Here is a 22,564-nt window from a genome sequence, read left to right as displayed (position 1 = left end):
AAAAGAGAGAAGTAAAATGATCAGAAACTTGGGCAAAAGGGCTGTTAACTTTATCCAGATTTACAATTTACAGGTACAGTTTTATTTGGTCCAAAAATATATGAGGTGGCAAAGCAGAAATGTTCCCCATATTCTCTTGAATTCACATTTCCATTGCTGCTGCTGAACAGACAGTGGTTTGGAATGTTTTTAATGTGATTATTACAATTGCTATTCTCACACTCACCAAGATGATAAGTGAATATTTAATTGCTGTCATGGACTAACTAACTATGGCCATATCACTGTCTTAGGAAAAGGATACCAGAGCTTGGATTTCATTCAAGACAATAGGCAGCAAACAAAATTAATGTTTAACATCATGAAAAAAGCAAAACTATGGTTCATTTATTAAGAAAGATTTGCACTTAATTTCATTATTCATTAAATTTTCTCTGTTTTGTTGTTGTTTTGTTTTGCTTTTTTTTTGGGGGGGGGGGTTTAATTCCACTGTTGGAAATTCAAACAAAAACGGCAAAAAGAGCCACAATAAAGAGCATTATTAAAGCTTCCAGTAGAGCAGCAGTAGTTTTCCAGCCTTTTCTAGCAGAAATAAATGGAAATAAACATACTTAATATCTCCCTATGACATTATTCCATGTTTTTATGCTGTATGGGCCCTACTGATATTTATCTCACGGTCATTAATAAGAATAGGGATTTTATTCAGAAGCAGCTTAAGCAGCTCCCTTTTGGCCATTTTGTCTCTGCCCCCTCCTCTCCAGATCACTGGGTGTGCTGCTGCAGCAGAGAGCTCTTCTGCATTAAAGTTTCCCGAGTTCCTTGGGGGAATTAATCATGATCCACTTCGTCTTAAGTCGCTTACTTATTTTGGCCATAGTTCATCTGTAGCTGATCATCCAATTCTATCCATCCCCATCCTGCAGCTCAGTAAATCTCTTGCTTCAAGTGCTGCAGACACCTGTAAAAAAATGATGTGTGGCTGTTTTAAGGAATGGTAAGCATTGAACCGACTGCCCTAGGAAGAGGCTGTGACCATTTTGCATGCACTCCTCCACTGGATGGCTTCTTGTGGCTCTATTTTTTCCTGGGCTCAAGTTTATATGCTAAACAAGATAGAATTGAGCCCCTTGCATAGCGTTGACATAAAGCTCTACACACTTATTATTTATTTTAATTTTATTTTAAAGTATTTTAAAGTAAAACCTATTGTACAGACCTAGCTCTATAAAAGTAGCTCCATATAGAACTTAAAAACAAACCCAACAAACAAACAGCCTGACAGTGATTTATTTCTCCCTTTTTTCCATCATTGCCAATAAGGACAATAAGAAATTGGACCTGCAGCTATTCCAGGAAAGATTCCCAGCAGTGTTCCAGCCATTCCGCTATGCCTCAGTGGGGCATCCTATTCTGGCTGTATTGCAAACTGGGAATAACAATATGGCATCATTAAATAGTCCTGGAGCCTTGGGGGGGTGCAGCACCTGAGGCAGTAAAATTTTTTTTAACTGATAAGCTTGTTTTAGCAGGATACACAGATCTCTCATCATAACTTTCTAAAGAAGCCTTAGGACAATCCATTGAAATTGCCTGACTTCAAACCAACTTATTTTCTACTTCACTTGGTTTTCTCTCCTTATTCTTGTCATGTTTAGCTCTACTTGAATTTAATTTAATTTCCTGCTGTATCTCTTGTGATGGCTTTCAGATGCCACTAAATTTCCTTAGCTGGTATAACTTGAATGTCTCAGTGTTCTTCAGAGAGCTCCTGTGGATGAGCTTTGCAATCACAATGTCTGTGGGAGGTAGGTAGAATCTTTGATTTGAGTGCAATAAAAAGGGGGCTGACTGCATTAAACAAATTGCCCATCTGCCTCCTGGACCTTGTTGGGGCACCTGTGTCCATCCTATTTTAGGGCAGCACCAGCCCTTCTTTCTTTCTCTCTCTCCCAGGTTCCTCAGGGTTCTGTGCTACTCTGCTCCTGAGCAGGAGGTGTGAAGTTGCAGCATTCCCTGTGCCCTGGGAATGGAAGGTGGATTCGAGCAGAAGATGTAGGTGAGCAAACTGAAACCTGTGCTCATCCCAAGCCATCCTGTTCTGCCAAGTAAGTTGGAGATTTCTACAATCATTTCTCTTATGGGACTGCTTGAATACATGAGAAAGAGTTGAAGATGCAAATCTTCTTTCCCAAACCAGTGCTGTGGTTTCTAAAGTGACCTGAGTGTTTTTTTTTTGTTGTTGTTGTTGTTTTTTTTTTTTTTTTTTATTTTATTTTATTTTATTTTTGCAGTCTGTAAGGAATAAGTAAGGCAGAGAGTTGAATAATTGTCTGAGCAAACTTCTGTTTTCTGGAAGATTTATTTGGATATGTCAGTAGTCAAAGTGCATGTGAATGTAAAGCCTGTGTCACACCCAACATGCTATAGACACAAAAAGTATAATCTTTTTTTCTTTTAAATGGGAAACTTTGAAACAGTTTGAGTCTTGGTTTTTATTGCTGTGAAGTCTAAACTTAGTTAAGGACTTCAGGAAAACTGTTGCTTTTTTTTTCTTCCTTGTGGTAAGACACAACAGAAACATAACACTAAAGAAAATATAAGCTCCTTACTTGAACTAGTCAAGTCAACTCCTTTATGTTTTCTTGAGCTTTCTTTTGTCCTATTAATTATCTTAAGTTGAGAGTTAAAGCATCTTATAGTGAGCAAGCTGTGTTCAACCAAGCCCTCCTGCTGGTGTATGGGCTGTAATGTGTCTCCATAGGATAGCTTTTAGTTGTTTTGCCTAACAGAAGGAAAAACCAGACCTGGGCAATTGGAACTTCTGGCCGGTAAAAAACCAGACTCAGCAGATTCAAAGGGAGGGAGCAGCCTCTAAAACTGAGAGGCTGTAATGGGAAATCCTGTGTTCAGCTGCAGTGGCCGTGTAGCTGTGCAGGAGATTTTACCCAAACCTGTTCTGGGAGTTGGCAAGAGCAGCTCTGCAGGGTAGTGGGACGTGATTGTATATTCTGAGAGAAACACCTCTGTGTTACTCTGAACTTTATGTCATTCCTCTTTCAAGGAATTTTAAATGTCCTTGACCAGGTACTGAATTAGAGCTGCTCTGGCTTCTGGGAGCTGTGGATTTGGGTTCTTTGACACTTAAAACCACTTGAATTCACTTATTCAGTCTGGGTTGTGCTGAAATAATTACGTACATGTGCTGCAAATTGTATTAATGTGTATTTCCATCTAATGAAAGGAAAACTCTTCCCTCTAACCAACTTTGTCCTTTCAAAGGCGTTACCTTTATATATTATACCTCTTTATTGAGCTTCTTTCTCTTTCACCAACTCCCTAGTGTTATAAATAAATGTTTTGCCTAATTTTGAAAAAAACAAACAAACAAAAAACCCAAAATTAAATGTAGCAGCAATTTTAATTTTAGCAGCTTAAAATTTATAATAGTTTTGCTAATAGTTATTGGTTCCAATAATAGCAAAAGCAAAATATAAACTGTATGGGGCACGGAGCAGGACCTTGGAAACCTGCCTCATGTACAAATAAGATGACTCCAATTAACCCTTTTTATACTCTGTGTCTCCACCCATCTCCTCCCATTTTTGATTTGTCAAATCTACATCACTGCCCTCATCCCTGCCTTCACTATGCACGCTCCACCACCCCTTTTAGGACGTATTCACTGCTTTTGAGGGTTGCCAGAGTAAGGCTTCTCATCTTCCTCACGTGTCCCTTCAGTAACCCTTTCTGATGACACATGCGTATTAAGCTTGTATTATATGCAAATACCATATTTGAATCGTTAAGGCAATAAATTTCATATAATTAACAATGTTCCTGGAGTTCCCCCCAGTCTCCTGTCTTCCAGACAAATTTAGCTCCTGTTATCTTAATGTCTTCCTGTGTTCTGCTCTCTACTGAACCTCTGCAGGAGAAGGAGGGGCACCCCTCCCTCTCCTCCTTGGCATTACATTTAACTACTATTTTATTTTTTTTAAATATTGATTACTGTTTCAATTTTGTCAGCATGAATCATACCTATTTACTACACCAGGAATATTCTGGGTCAGTGGGACAGGTACCATGTGAAAGTTCTGCTTGTACAGATTTATTTATTTAATACAGTTTGTATTCATATTGTAGTATGTGAGATTCAGCAAGTGTTTATTTTATTTGCGGCATGTCTTTGAAGTAAATGTGCTTTATTTGAAGTGGTTAGTATACTTTGGCACTGGGTATTGAGCTGGAGGTCAGGTATGTGCTGGGGGCTGCTTCTGGTGTTGGATAGAGGGAAGAAATTAGTAGATGGGCCTGGAGCACTGGCTTCACCAAAAAATCAGAGGGATGAGCTACCACAGCGAGAGTTACTTTTTTTTTTTTCCTCAGCCAGTTCACTGAATAACAATTGCTTCAAGTCGGTGTGAAACATGGCATTTTGATTCTAGAGTCTAGCCCTCGGGGGGGTCTTTACCGTGCCCTGACTTTTCTGTAGAACAGAAATTGAGAATGCCATCCCCACGTTGGCAGGAAGCTCTCTTTTTTACGGAGTAAAAACGCTAAAATGCGTGATTTTGTTGGTCTGGATTGAAAATACCCCTTTGTCCCGCGGTGGCACTGGTGAGCTGAGCGCGGGCACCGTCCAGGCTCTGTTCTGGCTGTTTCCTGGTGATGCCGGCAGGGTGCAGCTTCTGCCCGCGCAGCTCCTCCCTGGTTTGCTTGGAAACTTCCAAGGGTACCCTGAATATTTATGGAATAAATGTTTTAATATTAAAAATAGTTTAATATTTAATTTTAATAAATATGGAATAAACAAATTTCTATTGTTCCATATTATTACGGAATAATAGAAAACAACAGCTTGTTCCCTTTCATTTCAATTTTTTAATTTGCATGGGTGAGTGATTGGCACAGAAAGTATTTTTTTATTTGAAGCAATGTAGCAATGTATCTATGTATCTGTATAACAGGCCATTCTGATGCACCAGCCAAACTGGTTGTGAGTAATATTATCAAACCACCTGCAGTTTTGTTAGAGCTCTTAGGAATTCATCAAGGTTACTGAGAAAACAACAGGATCAAAAATGAGAAGAGAGCCTGAGAAAATGTCCACAAAAAATGTAAACCCTAGATAGGGGGAAGCACAACATGAGGATGGAGGCTTGAGCAATTGGATGTCCTGAAGGATGTGTGCCTCCCTCATGAAGAAGCAGCTCAGCCAACCCAGAAATGTGTGCCCATGTGGACAGTAGACCTAGAATCTATATCTGCCCATGTAAGGTAAATGATAAATGGCTTCTGTTGGAATCATATTGGTTCTGTTATTCAGTGGCCCATTTCCCCCTGCAAAGTGAAGACATAAATCTACAGAAATAATAATTTTTTACAGAATTTACTATGGACACTGCTCTTCCCTTTTTGTGTGCAATGGGAGTGGAGAGGGCCCAGGAGACCCTAAATTCATGGATTAAAGAGGAGCACCTAGAGGTGCGATTTTTAAGCCTTTTCAGCTATTTCTGTGAACTCTGATAATTTAATGCTGTGTCTTTAACAAAGAAGTTAAGCAAAGCTAAATGCAAGAGTGCTCTGCATGTGTGGGGTAACGTTTAGATTCCTGTTTTCTAAACTGAATTAGCACTACTTCTAACACTACAAATGACTTTTACCTGTGGTGTAAAAAATGTAAGTGAACATCATGTGTAATGCACAAAGCTTCCTGATATGTGTGCTTGCTCTCTGTCATGTCAGGTTTTGGGTGCCCAAGTTAAAATGGTTTGTAGTCTAGAGAACACGCCAGAAATCCCATTTGAGGGCTTGAGCACTGCTCAGGGCTCCTCCCTCTCTCTCTCTCACCCCGAGAGGCTCTTGTGCCATTAAAGGATTTTCCAGCTGCCCTGCCCTGGAAAAGTGAAAATTAAAGATACCCCAGGTGTAAAAAAGGCTTCTCCCCATGGATCCCTACAGACATTGTGCAATCTTCTCTCTGGGTTTCACAAATCCATCACTCCTCCCAGGGCATCCCTTTTCCCTGTTTCCCCACTGGCTGTGGGGCTTGGTGTCCTGTTCCTCTCTCCCCTGTGGCCACTGGCCCCCTGTCCTGCCCCCAGCACCACCCACCAACCTCAGACCCGATATAACCAAGGAAAACTACGTTCCCCCTCTTTGGATCCAGATTCACCTTCAGCACATGGAATAAACGCTGCTGGGAATTGCTCTGGGGCTGGGAGCCTTGTGCCTCTGTGCTGAGCCAGCCTGGGAACGTGTGTGGCTGTGTGAGCTTGACTGCTGCCTCAATTCTTCTCAAGCAGTTTCTCTATGGAGAGGCTGCCTGGGATTTAGAAAGGCTGGAGCTGCACTCCGAAAAGACACACAGTTACAAGAGGCTGTGGGGATCTTTGTTGGCTGTGAAGAGTAAGGGAAGCAAAAGTAAGACGTGATTCATAGAGCCTCTCTAACAAAGAACAATGCTCTAGGAGCCTCAAGCTACTGGAGGTGTCAAGCAGAAAGGCAGATAGTGGAGGAAGACAGGAGAGGTTCACTTGACCACAACTTTTTTATCATTGAAGTGTCTCAGCCTCTGAATCCTTTTTTATCTTTGGTCTCTGAGAAACCTCAGTAAAAAAGCCTTTGAAATCTTGTTAAAAGTTGCATGTTGATGAAGTCTAAACTTGCAGCAGTGCTGAGTGTGGTGGACAGCACAGTTGAAATAAAGCAGGAGCCTTGAATCTCAGTGTTCTGTGGATCATGGCTGTTCCCCTTTGGCAGGATGCTTTGCATTTTTCGCCTCAATTTCAAAGCAAAACTATAAATAGGAGTTGGGAACTGTGTGAATATGGTGGTTGATATGTTTTTTTTCTTTTTTTTTCTTTTTTTTTTCTTCTGTTCTCACCCACTTGCCTTGTAAAGGAGGTCTAAGCTTAAATTAAGAGCCAATGATGGAGCAGTTTGTCAAACCATGCCATATCCTTGATCCATTTCCAATGTGTTTGGCTCCATCCTCTTGCTATGTTAAATGTCACTGGTTTCACCAGGGCTGGGTCAAGCCCTTTATATGGATGCTTTAAGTTTTACCATGAATGCAGCTACTTATTTCCCCCCAAAATAACTCATTGGAATCCCTAAATATTTGCATTAATTTTTTTCCTTGAGAAAAAAAAAATCTCTATTATTTTTTGGGTTATGAAGTAACATACACCTTGATATAGGTCCTCTTGATGAGAAGAGATATGACGTATATAAAATGTAGGATGAAAACAGCAATAAAAAGTTTCTAAGGCTGATAAAGATATGATTTATAGTCAGGACCCAGTTATAAATCTCATCAGTACTTACTATAGCTATACTTATATGTTGCTACCTTGTTGAAAGGAAAGTTAGTAAAGAATTCAGAGTGTGGTGTTGAATTCATACAGCTACTTGCACAAGTTCAACTGGCTTGAAAAATGCCAGTGTTAGTAAAAGTAGGAGAAGAGTGGTAATTGTTTATATTAATAGGGATATCTCCCTTTTAAAACTGTGGTCAACCCCGTTTTGGGGTCTGAAATTTGCAGAGTGTAAAATTTTTATAGGGTAGTAGCAGCTGCTCCCAGTAACAGGTATTCGCTCTCCAGCTGGTAACAGTTCAGTGATTCAGCTGCAGACTTGGATTTATTTTGTTGTGACATAACTTCATTCTGTGTGTTTGGCCTTGATCTTACTTCAGGTGTCTTCAGAGCATCCCAAACCTGATCCTTATAAGCTTTGTGAGTTTTTGTGTGGTGGGTGGAAAGAGTACCTGAAGGAAATCAGGAGTTTCTCAGTGGTACACCCTGACTTTTAGCTGTGTCACTGCTGTTGATCTTTATGAACAACACTCAGCATATTCTCAGGACAGGTGGTACTTTATCCTTCTGGCTCCAGAGTTTCCAACACAGTTCTGAAAAAAACACCCTATATTGGATGATTTTTTAAAATTATTACTGATATTTTCAGGATATTAAAAATGATTGTGTGTACAGGCAAATAGAAACACAAAGCCAGGGCAGCAATATCCAGGGTACTATTAACTATGGGCTCTTTGCTGAATTTTCTCTCAGTGACTTTTTTCCTTCAGGATTGTACCTATTTTCCAGTTCCAAGCAATTGTTGAGTAGTTTTAACCTGTGAAATCCTCAAGCAGATGTAATTCTGCCCCTGCCATGAGCAGCAAAAAAACCCTCTCATCTGTAAATCTTATATTTCCTTCCAGACCCTGATACTTTTGAGAGCAGTGGCACATGGTTGGCTGGACTTGCACAGCAATTTCTACTGTAATGGGGATACAGTGCAAGAGGCTGATGGGCACCAGCAAATTCACAGTCTCTAAGGAGGCTGTGCAAAAAAAAAAAAAAAAAAAAAAAAGCATTGCCAAGAAAATCCTCTCTTCACTTGCCATGCCACAAAATTTTTTACCCTGGGAAGAATTTGAAGCCTTTGAGGTTTGTGAGCCTCTGGCTCTGAGTGACTGAGCTGGAATAAACCCCAAATACTTCGCTGACTCTGCAAGGTTTGGGGTTTGTTGGCTTCTGCATTGGGATCCTTGGCCAGGGCTGGCCCTGAACATCAGTGGCCTTGGTTACATGCAAGAGGGAATATGCTTTTGAGGATTGCAGTAAAATACTGCTGAGGGTGCTTTTGTGGCAATTTGGGGTCTGTTCAGCACCTGCCTCTAACTGGGTGGGAGTTAATTGATGCTTCCTGAACAGGCTTTCCCTTCTATAACCTTGCCCATGGCATCTCCTCGGCTGACCCTTGGAGCCTGGCATGGCCATGCTGCAATCCCTGAATTCCTGAGGGGAGTCTGCCTGTGTCCCCTGGCTGGTGCTGCTACTGGCAGGAAGAGAGGGTGGGACACCCTGTGCGCCAGCTTGGGCTGGTTCTGCCTGGGGCAGAGTGTGCTTAACACTGAGCAAATGCCAGAGCAAAGCCTTGCACAGATTTATTCCCGTTCAGAGAACTGCGCAAATCTTGGCCACAAGTTTAGGAGCCCAAATGTTTGAGGGAAGGAAAATGAGGGATTAGTGCACACTCATATCATAACTGTGCCTCCAAATGGAGTTAATTATGGATATGTTTCCTCAGCCCTCCTGCTCCCCACAGGTTTTCCTTGACTAAATGAATTGCGAATCCTGTTCCTGTTGTCTGAGTTAAGTGGAGTAAAACCTGCCCTAAGTAATACTGGGGGGAAGTTTCAGTTGTAATTTTTTTATGATTAGCTTTGCTATTTAACATCATTAAACTCAGTTATCACAATTAAGTTTGCTCTAGTGTTTTTCTTAGATGTTAGTGCTTTTATTAGTGCTTTAGTGCTTTTTCCCAGATGTTAGTGCTTTTATTAGATGTTTTATTTAGTTGATTTACTTCAGTTCCTGAATACATAGAGTTTTAATGTTCCTGGTTTTGTCAACCTTCTAAAAAATTGAGCTTTTAAAAAATTGATTTCTGAGAGCTTCCCAAATCAGAGAAACAGTATTCTTGGTTCCATCATGAAGAGTGGAGTCGTTAGTGATTAAACTAATGAACTGTATAATTATAGCACAGGTTGAGGTGCAGAGGTTTCGCAAGCCATTCTTCCCCAGTTTCTGCAGAGCCAATGCTTTCTGCCCTGCTGTTCCAGAGACTCTTTCCATGCAGGAATTGATTACATTTGCAAAATTTTCTTGTAAAATCTTTCCCCTTGTAAATATAGTCTTTCCACATGTCCAATCCTGATTCAGTTAGAAATTAGTTTGCATTGAGAGGAAACTTTTCCCCTTGTTCCAGGTAGAGCCTTTCTCACAGGTCCCAGACTGGATCTGGTAGGCAAAAAGTTGTGTATCACTATTGCCATCATCATGATTCCTGGTCTCCAACTCTTGTTGTCTCTGGATCATGGCAAACAGATTGTGTTCAAGTTTTATTTGAATATCTGACTGCGTTGGAAATGAGGCAAAATGAATTCAGCCATCACTAATAGTAGCAATGCCAAACACTCAGGAAATTTCTTTCTTCTGGTTTTCCATGGTCTTCTTTATAACTCTGTTACACAACTGTTTCATCTGAATGGCTTAACCAATGATTATGGAGGTGCAGCTGCAAAATTTTCTGGTGTTTCGTGAGTTGAATCACAATCGTGGTTCCTGTGCACACAAGTGTCCCTTTAGGTCTGTTCATCTTGTTAGTGTGTACAGAAATTGGATTTCTGTCTGGAAAAAAAAAAAAATCTCCATAAAGTAGTGTCCTGGGTTGTAATATAGCATATATTCTATCACCATCTTCATGAACTGATGAATCCAATTGTTTGAGCAGTGTCTTCCCAAACCTCCCTCCCTCTGGGGTGCCTTCAGTTCATGGCCCATCAATGCCTTGTGCATGACTCACAGATCACTCCCTCCGGGAGTTCTCTCTCTTTAATGGGCCATCAAGGACCCACTGTGTGACTCATCATCCCATTGTGAGATGCCCCGCCCACGGGGAGGAGCCAAGCATTCTCACCTGGATATAAACTGGGATTTGGGACAGCAGGAGCAGCCCTCACCCACTGGATTCCCAGAGGACAGGAGCTACCAGACCTTTCTATGGAATCACTGCTTCAGGAAGACCACCTCACCTGGACTGCTTCCGTCACTCTGCTCAGGTTGGGGCATGTCCTGTGTGCCATCGGAACTGTTTGTTATCAAATGTGTGATGTTGCTGCCGTAGCAGCAGACTGATTTCAGTGGGAACAACTCCAAAGCACTGGGTCCCAGAGCAGTGGGCACTGTGAGAGACTTGCCTCTGCTGCCATGGCCATCCAACCATTGGGAGAGCAGCTGCTGGGGCTTCCCTCATTCTGCCCACAGCAGTCTGCCTCCAGCATGTGGGCTTTATGGCCATGACTCTACCAGAATGTGGAAAAAGCATGGTTTGAAGGTATTTTTATGTTGTCAAACACCACCTGACTGGAGCAGTTTGGTAGGCAGGCTGCCCTGTGGGCTGGGCCGTGGCAGGGACTGGTGGCTGTCACTTGCACTGGCAGTGTTGTTTTGCCAGGCAGGCTCCTGATACAACTGCGGGAGAAGGCACCAGCAGCTATGTCAGGCCCAGGGAGCAGCAGCACATTGAGGAGACCCTCATCTGCAAAGAGCTTGTCACCCCCTTTGCTCCCCCCATGGCAGCGCCAGATGATTCTGCAGCGGGTGAAGGGCTGCAGCAGACTGGAGACTCCTTGAGCCAGGACTTGTTGCAATCTCATTCTGCAGCTGTGCCTGGAGGGTGTTGGCCTGCTGTGGTGGCACTGATGCTCAGGGAGGCAGAGTGTGTACAAAAACTGCACTCAAAGCGCTGATCAAAGCGAGATCTTGGAGCTGCTGGCAAGTGCAGCAGCTCTTCTTCATGCTGTGCAAGTGAGAGCCCAGCCTTGGGCCTGTCTATGGGTACAGGGGAACACTCTGAGTATAGTTTTGAGTTCTCAGGGACAGTCCCAATGAGAATTGTTGTGAGGCAGGTGTTGTAATGTAGTGTTTGGGTGTGTCTGCAGAAAAGAAAGCAGGAATAAAGCCCTGCCACAACGCAGGAGAACTTAGCATGGCTAATTGACACCCTACAGATACACTGATGGCATCAGCCTATTGAATATTGGGGATACCCAATGCAGAGGGAAAAACTTCTTTGAAAAGCTAGGAGAGATGAGACTTAAAGAAATAATTTTGCTGGTGCAGAGAAAGCAATCAGACCCACTGATCCCTTGGCTCAGGCTTAGTTCTGCCAAATCCAAGCCTGATTAGTTTTAACCGCTGTGTTGGAGACTATTTCAGAATGACCTGCCCCATGCTATTTCCATTAAGGAAGTTTTGAATTGTCAGGAACTGGCAAGATCAGAAAGGGGTTGAGGCAGATCATGGTTTTTTGGGTTTGGGTGTCTCTGCAATAGAGAAAGCACAACACATTTTACCATTTGTTTACTCTGCTGTCTCCTTTTTGACAGTAGGCAAATCACTCATAGTGTTAGCCAGGACAGGGACTGTGGCCACAGCTGGCCAAAATTGGACATGGTCACAAGATGCGAGTCCTGTTTCTTTCTTTGCCATCAATGTTAGATCTTGCTACAGATAAATTTCCTCTTCTTCCTCTACTACTTCCTCTAATACAACCCTGAGTATGGTATTACTGTGCTATAGAACCACCAGTAAGGCCAGCCTGCTTGTTCAGAGGTCTTTGTGGTTTGCAGAAATAGCTGTCAAAGCTCTATGGGTGTTTACTGATGATTCACAGAAGGCTGGCCTAAGGAAGGAATAATTTTCCTCCTCTTATCATTGGAGCCTTCCACCTTTTCCTTCAGACTTGCAAACTCAATAGTGTTAACAGGAATTAAATGCAGACTAGTTCCATGAAAATAAATACAAAGAAATTTTTGGAATAATTCAGAAACCCCTCACCCATTAGGTGTGTTGATGGTAAAGGTGGAAGATCTACTGACACACTTCTTCCCTTGTGAGCAGAGCTGAGGGGGGAGCTGGGCTGCTCTAGGGCAGGAGGAAGGGTCTTGTGCCACCCTAGAGAGCCTGTGCACATTCCCAGATGTTGGGAGTTAAGTTCTCTAAAGAATTTTTTCCCCATAAGTTACCAAGGAGACTAGGTTTTGGATACTTAAGAGTACTGAACCAAGACAAAGGGGTGGCCAAAGCTCGGAGGGGGAGATAATGCGAGTTTTGGGGCGGGTAAAGGACAGAGCTTGAGGCAGCTGGTCTCGGTTCTTTCCGGCATTTGGGGAGAGAGAACAGCTGGGTTGCTGCTTGCTGTGGAGGAGTTCTCTGTGGCTGGACAGGTCCAGTCCTGGGAGATCTACCATCAGCTGCTCGCCCTGGAATTCTGAGCTCCTCTGCCACCCTGCAGGAGCTGGGCCAGCCCTGCCCCGCTGTCGGCTTCTTGGGACTGCTCCTCTTGCTGCAGTGTGACCCTGCACCCCCCTGCCCTGCCGGGACACCCTGCCACTCCAGCTACCAGCCCAGGATGTTCCACTTGTGGTAAATGTATTGGATAAAATCATGGATATAATATTGTATCAAAAAGTTTGGTCCTCTCAAGGGTGTCTCCAAGATTCCAAGGCCTATTGTACAAGCTGTGAAACCACAACATTTGCAACAGAAATGACATGGCCGGACTGGAGATGGCCCATTCATCAAGGATGGGCCTCCACTTGGTGGGGGATCCAGAGGATGATCAAATCAGCATCCCAAAGGAGAAATCTGGGAAGACTATCAAATCATCTTTTCATACTTATGGAACATACTTATGGGAACTTGCAGCAGGCAGAGGAGCAGGAGGCTGCATGTGCAGCTGAGCCATTCCCAGAAAGCACAGGGCTCTGGGCTCCCTGCTGTCCCAGGGCAGCCCAGAGGCCAGGGTCTTCCTGTGGCAGCTCTCTGGAAGTGGGTCAGGCTGTCCCCCTGACCAGCCTCAAGGAACTTCAAGCAGGAGCCTGTGTCCCTGTGCTGCTCTTTAGAAGTTTCCAGGAAGTCTGTCCCATGAAATATGGAGCTTCAGATGCTTTAGGCTTGCACTGCAGCCTCTGTTGCATTTTGTGTCTCTGTTTTGCAGACCTGACTGGCTCCACTCTTACCAAGAAGTTTTGTCTGCATACTTCCTGTGTACCCTTACCCACAAAAGCCTCCCATGCAGAAGAGCTCTGCTTCCTCCAAGCTCAGGAAGAAGCTGCCTCCTGTCCATGGAGTGATTGAAGAAATGGATTTATGCATTAGCTTTATAGTTACAGATGTACATACCTTCTGCTATTTAGCTGTAGGTTTGAATAAATGTGTTTTGATTGTATCATTGAAATTTGGATGGTAAGTTTTAACTCAATATAGTTAATTGTGATGATCATTTTTAATTGAAAATAAATTTAATTTTTAAAAAGCAAGCAGAGAATGCAAGACCAGGACCTGCTGGTTTAGGGATTATCAGGGTGCAGCTCACTTTGATGTGCCAGTGTCTCACCACATGTTTTCCTCACTGGGCCTCTCATTTTCCCTTTTTGCCCTGTTATCTTTGTGTCATTTGTGCTGCTGTTTGCGACATAACCTGACAATGGGGCCACCTACTGACATATTTGGGAGACAACGCACGCAAAACGTCCTGTATAGTCAAAAGTTTTCTACCTGACTGTGTTCTATGCTCACAAGAGGCCTGAGCAAAGGAACAATGAGAAGTGTGCTCGAATGCCTGAGCTTTGCTCCTTTGCAATCTCACACAGATCTGACTCAGAGGTGTCTTCAATCACCATTCCATAGGGAAGAAGAGGTCGTGTATTTCACTGGGAAAAGCTGCACTGTTTTGGGCATAGTCATCTGTATGTCCATTTATCCAGCCAGCAGTCCAACTGTGTTCTTTGCAACTTGTTTGCTGAAGCAGGAGTGGACTGTGAGGTCAATAAGAGGTGACAAGGGCTCCTCAAATCTGTACCACTGCCTGGGTGCCATTCAGCCCAGGGGTATGGGATCATTTGTTACCATGGACCAGTGCTTGCCAGCACAGTGAATTCCTGCTAGTCTACAATAAACAGTTCTTGCTCTCCAGCTCTTGGTGGGCTGGATGATCATTGACAAGGATGCCTTTCCAAAATTATTTTGCAGTTTTCTTCTATAGTCATTTGAATCTTTCAAACTTCACCTTTCAATTTGCTTTGCCTTAGGGAAAAACACTTCTGTGCCCAGTGCAAGCTGTAACCTTTTGACAGCAAGGACCTCCTGGTTGCCTGCTTCTGACATTACAGAAGAAAGTGCATGTGAGTGTGTGATGAGGTTTTCTGAAGGAAAAACTCCCTGTCCTGTGGCTGCATGTATTTGCTTAGCTTGAGGTCTTGTCGTGGCCTAGTAAAGGCCCAGGCAGGGTGACATTGCAGGGAGAACTAGTCCCTGAGCCTGTAGGGTTGCCATCACCAGCAGAGTGAACTTGTCCTGTAGGGATTCCTCTGGAGACAAAATTAGGGACTTGTTCCATGACGCAATATTCTCTTAGATCTTTCTAAAATATCCTAGAAAAGGCAGTGAAACTTCACTTCTCCTTGCACATGCACTGTTTGAATAGGGGCATTTTTATCCCTTCTCAAAGTCACAGGTCATGCACGCCAGAAAAAGGAGCATCCACAAACAGCAATGATGCCTGGTCCTCCTGCTGGTGCTTCAGAGTACTGCGAGGTGAAGGTCTGGGTAGCTGCCAATATGAACACTTAATTAGCATTTCGTGCTCCTTCAAGATATCCAGATCTCAGGGCTTTTTGTTTCCAAGCAGCCCCTGTACTGACTCTAGGGAAAAACAGGAAATGGGAAACAGCGACTGCCAGCATTGCAAGAGTGTGGGGTAAAACCTGAAGTGTCTGTGTCAAGAAGTTGGATGGGAAGAGGGTTAATTGCCAAAGCCAGAGCTTCATTAGGATAATAGGACCAGTTCTTTACTGCATGTTTGCAAGAAGATCATTGGGGTCCTCTATTTTGTATCTCTTGAAGGTATGGAGCTCTCAATAATGCCATGCTACTTAAAAACAGATTGGGATGTAACTCTGTAGGGGGTCAGAATGAAGCAGATCCATGCTTTGTCACTGCCAGCCCTGGTGACTCTGCGAGGGACCATAGGGTATATACACCATGTCTTGTCTCCAAGAAAAGCATGAGATTGCTTACTGGTGTGGAATAAATACTAAGAAGGTAATAAAATGGACACAATGGAATAAATAAATAAGAGGGTAATAAGATGGACAATTAAACTGGTCACTTTGGAGGAGATGCTCATGCTTTCACATGTCAGCCCTGTACTTCATGCTCCCGAGGTTTGTTACTCATCATGAAACATTTTAATAGAAAAATCTCAGATCCCATGTTACATCTGAATGAAATTGCTTCAGATCATCGAGAATTCTGCTGGCAGGTACAGGACTAACTCTTCCAACACTCACTTGCAGTTGTCCTGGATTTCTGCAGCCCTGTGTGAAAAGCTGCTGTAGGCAGAGTGTTTGGAGTTGGTGCTTTGGCCTTTATGAAAGATGTGTGGAACAGTATGCAGGGCTGTCCTAGCAGAAAACCGTCCAAACCCAGGTACCTCGTGCTGGCAGAAGTGGAGTGGCCCTGCTCCCAGCCCAAGAGTCTGTGAGCTGAGCCGTGCTGGGGAGAAAAGACACCGGGGAGCTCCAGCCCAGCTGCTGCACTTGCTGTGACTGTTCTGTGGAGCTCTGCCACTGGGAGAAAGTCAAGGCCAGATGAGCCACCAAGCTTTTGTGTGCTGCTAGAACTACTCTGTGATGGCTCCTGCTTTTCCTGAGGGAGAACTCAGCACCATCTTGGAACATGTGTAATGGAGGGATTTTCCTCTGGCATTTTGTGTCTTTGTTGCAGTGTGGGGACGGTGAGATCTGACAGTTTGACATCTAGAAGTTACTGACTTTTTTCCCTTGCCTTGTGGCCGTTCTCTATGTTAACAAACCATTGGGTTTTTTCCACTTTCATCTATTAATATTTATTTCCTGTTACTGGAACAGGATAGTTGGAAGACTTTAGAGGAGATGACTTGTTCCAGAGTGTCCTATTTTAAGTTTCCTCAAACTGTGTGGACAGATGCCTGCACATAGGAACATCCCCAAGGCTGCTGAGAGGAAGGCACAGAGGAAGACAAACCTAGTAATTCTGAGGGAAATTCCTTCACACCAAACCAACCTGAGCTGTCAAACAGCTGACCTGATGTTTCAAGACATGGGCCAAAGGGGAAACACTGAGTGCTCCAGGAACTTGTGCTGTCTAACAAGCTCCTGGAGCTTTCTGTGAACAGCCTTGGAAATTATTTTTCCTGCCTGAGGGGCATAACATCCTTCTGTCCGCGCTTCCAAAGACAGGGTGCTGACCTGAAGTGCGGCCGTGATGAAGCATTTCACGGCTGAGGCCCATGCTCTTGTGGCCCATAACCAGCAGCCCAGAAGGAGGCCCTTGGAGCTCTCCTGGACCACAGTGGCTGCCAGCAGCAACCTCCCTGTGAGCTCAGGAGTTTGCTGTACTTGCAGCATCAGCGGCCAACAATGGATCCTGGGCTGATTCCCCCACTCCTGGAGGCTCCAGTTTAACTACTGTTAAGCTTGAGCTCTGTTAAGCTTTTAGGCAGTATTCCTTTTTATACTTGTCCTTTCTGTCCCTTTGTCAAAGGCACCTAAACCCAAATGAATGCACACACACACACACACACACACGTAGATAGTTCTCGGTGCATTTTTCATTTGATTGACTTATTTTTGTTTGTGGCTTATTTTCCTTGTTGTGCCTTAAGCAACTCGTAAGTAAGAGTGGGATTGTTGCTAACAAATTTTGTAGAGCTGCTGCTTAATATTCAGTCTGATTTTTTCTTGATAACCTAGCCAGTGAATTTTTAAGCAGCCTCAAACACTTGTTTGTAACAAACTTTGGAAGCATGAGGTACAGGGTTTGCATTGGAAAGCAGGAGAGTCACCTCTTACTGACCTCACAGTCCACTCCTGCTTCTGCAAACAAGTTGCAAAGAACATAGTTGGACTGCTGGCTGGATAAATGGACATACAGATGACTATGCCCAAAACAGTGCAGCTTTTCCCAGTGAAATACACGACCTCTTCTTCCCAATGGAATGGTGATTGAAGACACCTCTGAGTCAGATCTGTGTGAGATTGCAAAGGAGCAAAGCTCAGGCATTCGAGCACACTTCTCATTGTTCCTTTGCTCAGGCCTCTTGTGAGCATAGAACACAGTCAGGTAGAAAACTTTTGACTATACAGGGCGTTTTGGGTTCGTTGTCTCCCAAATATGTCAGTAGGTGGCCCCATTGTCAGGTCATGTCACAAACAGCAGCACAAATGACACAAAGATAACAGGGCAAAAAGGGAAAATGAGAGGCCCAGTGAGGAAAAATATGTGGTGAGACACTGGCACATCAAAGTGAACCGCACCCTGATAATCCCTAAACCAGCAGGTCCTGGTCTTGCATTCTCTGCTTGCTTTTTAAAAATTAAATTTATTTTCAATTAAAAATAATCATCACAATTAACTATATTGAGTTAAAACTTACCATCCAAATTTCAATGATACAATCAAAACACATTTATTCAAACCTACAGCTAAATAGCAGAAAGTATGTACATCTGTAACTATAAAGCTAATGCATAAATCCATTTCTTCAATCACTCCATGATCAGGAGGCAGCTTCTTCCTGAGCTTGGAGGAAGCAGAGCTCTTCTGCATGGGAGGCTTTTGTGGGTAAGGGTACATAGGAAGTATGCAGACAAAACTTCTTGGTAAGAGTGGAGCCAGTCAGGTCTGCAAAACAGAGACACAAAATGCAACAGAGGCTGCAGTGCAAGCCTAAAGCATCTGAAGCTCCATATTCCATGGGACAGACTTCCTGGAAACTTCTAAAGAGCAGCACAGGGACACAGGCTCCTGCTTGAAGTTCCTTGAGGCTGGTCAGGGGGACAGCCTGACCCACTTCCAGAGAGCTGCCACAGGAAGACCCTGGCCTCTGGGCTGCCCTGGGACAGCAGGGAGCCCAGAGCCCTGTGCTTTCTGGGAATGGCTCAGCTGCACATGCAGCCTCCTGCTCCTCTGCCTGCCCCACGGCTGAGCAGCCCTACAGCTACACGGGGCACTGGGAGCAGCACAGCTCATTGCAGAGGCACAGGCAGGGCAGAACTGTTCCCTGGGAACGTGCACAGGCTCTCTGGGCTGGCACAAGACCCTTCCTCCTGCCACAGAGCAGCCCAGCTCCCCACTCACCTCTGTGTGAGGCTGAGCCCTGCTCACCTTCACCTTGTCCTTGATCTGAAGTTGTTTCAGGCCCCCCATGCCGTGGCTAGGAAGGGCAGTGGGGGCAGTGGGCGCAGATGCACACCCTTCTGTAGTACTTCCTCCGTTTTGGCAGAGCTAAAAAGTTAAATCAGGAGGTGTCCTGTGAGAAATGGATTTGCAGAGGATGCTCAAGCCTGACTGAAATCTCACACAGCCTTACACATCTGTGTACAAACTCTGAGATAAGGTGTGTCGACTTAGAAAGGCTATGGAATAGGGAAGACATTGACAGAGAAATCGAACTGGAAACATGTTTCAAGCAACGGCCTTGCAAACAGACCAGATATTTTGGAGAATCAGAACAGTGCAAGATGCATGTGGGGTAAAATGATAGGTGACTGGTGTTAGAAGTATTAGCACCATTGTGTAGCAGCACCCCCTCATCACCAAATTCCTTCCACTGCTTGAAAGCATTGTCTAATTTTCAAGGCCAGGCTGATCATTCTAAATTTCTAGAAAGTATTTTCCCCCCAAAGCACAGTATTTTCATTTTGGGTGATGGTGGTCAGGAGCAATCAGACCAAAAGCCCTGAATCCCAAGTGCCTGAGTGTGTGCAAATTTAGGGGATCCCAGAGGCAAAGAAATATTCTGCTGTGCAGAGCTAAGAAAAATATCCCTGCAGCAGTATATCAGCAGTGGATGGGTTAAATTCAAATAGTGATATGCCGTGATGGAGGATGTGTAGTGGTGCTGCCCAAAGCCCATTGAAGAGGCAGAGTAAAGAAGGGCTGGGGTTGTTCCACCCTGCTCCAAAATGTGCTGCTTGAACACTCAGTGCCCAAAGTCGAAATAATCTTGTAAATTCAGCAGTAGAGGCTAAAAAGCAGAATCTGGAAATTTTATGAATGTTTTGGGTTTTTTTCCTGAGCTGGTTAATGCTTATCCCAGTCTGAGGAATAGAAACATACTAAGCTATTGGACTTAATATTTGCAAATATCCTGGTTTAGGGATTTTGGCCTAGGTACAAGCATCAAATTATGACAAGATGAATAGTGACTTAAATGCTTTCTTTTGGGCTAACATGCTGCCAGCTTAGAGACATATTTCCATTACCTGGGTACCTGCAGGCAGGTGGATTTGGGTGGGATGTTGGTACTGACTGGATCCTCATTTCTTTATGTATCATACATCTGTAGCAGATATGTGTGAGTAATCCTTCAGAAGAGCTTTATCTGCATCTTTGATTGCTGTGAGGTGAGTGTGGTGCCTCTCCAGCTTTGCTTTTCTTTACACTTGTATGCAAGCAGCCTTTGTGCACAAAGCACAAAGTGAAGCTTCAGAGGAATGTCACTGTGCCCTCTTAGGCTCTGTCACCCCAGAGAATGCAGGTAACGAGTCTTTAAAACCAGTAAGGAAACATATTCCTGCAAAATGTTTACTTGTTAGAACTGGGTAGCTTTCAGCCTGGTATGGTTGGTTGCCCATGAATTTTCAGTGCTTTGTTGGAGATATTCACTGTACAATTCAGATCTTTCCTCCTCAGCATACCAGAGCAGTGGCAGAAATCTCCTGACCCCATTAAAGTTTCATGTTTCTATTTTGATCCTTGTGGTTTGGTTTTTAGTACAAATCACAGGCCTTGCAGGGAGTTCTTGGCGTGTTGGTTTATGTTCCTCTGCCTACCTACCTCTGCCAGCTTGTAGAGTTTTCCTGAAACAAAACAACTCTACTAAATTTTGGGGGGCAGTTCTCTGGACTGACCCTGGGTTGCAAAACGATCTGAAACCAGTTTTATTTTGGAGAGAGAAAGCAGCAAATGTAAATCTCTTTTGATCACTCCAAAAATCAGTGCATACCTAATTAGTGTGTGCAGAAACAACTTTCCTGGAAACACCATTATGTGCAGCCCTCTGGTTCCTGCTACCTTCCCCCAGGCAGTGCCTTTAAACTGGGCAGAAGTGAAATCTTTATCCCTTAAAGGTGACTTTTTTTTTTAACAAACATTTGCTGCTGGCTGAGTTGGCTTTGATGCAGGTGTGGCCACTACTGAGCTGGGTGTGATATTTGGGCACCGAAGCCAGTGCTGGCAGCAACTACACAAAAACCTCACTAATGCAGGCGATGGAGGCAGCACCAGCATGCTCTGTGCAGGCTGCTCCCTTCTTCTTTTGGTGGGATTTCCAGGTTTTGGGCATTTGGCATCATAAGAGCTGGTGCTGACGGCAGAGCTCCTGGCAAAGACATGCAACAGCTCTGGAGCTGCTGATGGCAAACTGGAAATGCTTCCCCCACGCCTCTGGGTGCCAGGGGAACAGCTCCTGTCCAGGACAGCCACGTATTTAATGGCTCTTGGGAGGCTTTGCTGTGAGTGTGTGCAGTTAAATCTCAGCCTGGTTTGGGCTTTAATATTCCTGCTGTAAGAGGGGACAGGACCCAAGCTTCAAGCTGTGTTTATGCTGTAGTGCATTTGTACAAGCGTGCAAAGGTTCAGCTTCATTCCCTGCACTGATTCCCAGTTATTCCTGATGCTGGATTGGCTTTGTGGAGTTGTGGTTTCCTCTTTGCATGGTCTGCCATAACCCTGATGCTCTCCTGGGAGGTGGTGGTCAGTGCAGAGGTCTTAGCTGTTCAAATAAAGCTGGGATAACTTCCTGCATGTGCATCACTTTGCATTTATCCCCTTTGGTTTTATTTGCCATTTCCTGCTCAATATTCAGAGCACTGTTATGGCTCTGTTTTCTAGAGGATGCTCCTCTTTACCTGAACAACTGGATATCATTAGCAAAATGTTCTGTTCCCCTTCTTTTATCCACTCCTTACTCCGGAGCATGTCCTTTGATACGTTGCTTGTAAGAGCAGCTCTGGCACAGGGCTGTTGTGCCAAATTCCTCCTCCAGGCATGCAATATAAAGTTTCACTTTTTTTTTTTTTTTTTTTTTTTTTTTTTCATGGCATTATTGTTTTTTTGCTGGTCTCCCTAATGTGTGGGACACCCCTTGGCCCCACCAGCCTCCTGGGATGTTGCTTCTGCTGTGATTGGGAGAGTTTTGATTTGCTAGTGCAGGCATTTGCAAGCTGCTCCTTTGGCCTGCCGTGTTTGTTTTCACCCCTGACCTTTCAAAGCTCAGGAGCATTTCCATTTGCCTTGTTCATGTACAGCCTCAGCTTCTCAGAGAATGACTTACTTATTTTAATAATGCCTTTTACCCTGCTGCTTTGGTATGTTGGCTTCCCCTCTGCAGCCCTTGCTCCGAGCTTCCAAAATTTGTTTGTTTTCCTAGTTTCCATGCCGCCTGCAGGAATTTTGCTCTTTTGACTTCCCACTTGGGTGTTTGTTGTATATATTCTGTATAGGAAACATTCCTGTATGTTGCACAGAGATACTCCAGAAACATTCTAGTGCAAGAAGAAAACGTGACCCTCCAAAGGAGGTGGTCACAGATTCAGATATTTCTGGAGTGGCACGGGCACTGGTAGGATTTAAACCTTGAGGTGCCTGTGTAACTTCCATAGCTGTGGTTTCAGAGCTTAACAGCATAAATATATTGCTTTTGTCAACCCAGCTGGCAGGCTGCTCCTTTTGAAAGCCTTTCTGTGCACTTGTTCAGGTATATGGATGGGCCATGTCTTTGCTTTGGGAGTTTTTTATGGACCTGCAGAAGCTTTAGTGGGGGTCTTAAGGGTTGGAGGGGGAGAAAAAAAGAATATTTTATCACAGCAGTGCAGTGAAGTGCACAGAGTGTGTTTGCAGGGCAGGAGCTGCTGGAGTGCTTTGCTGAGAGCTGCACCTTT

Source organism: Sylvia atricapilla, chromosome 3, assembly GCF_009819655.1.
Source record: "Sylvia atricapilla isolate bSylAtr1 chromosome 3, bSylAtr1.pri, whole genome shotgun sequence".
In the NCBI taxonomy this organism is placed as follows: Eukaryota; Metazoa; Chordata; class Aves; order Passeriformes; family Sylviidae; genus Sylvia; species Sylvia atricapilla.
This window is presented reverse-complemented; position numbering follows the sequence as displayed.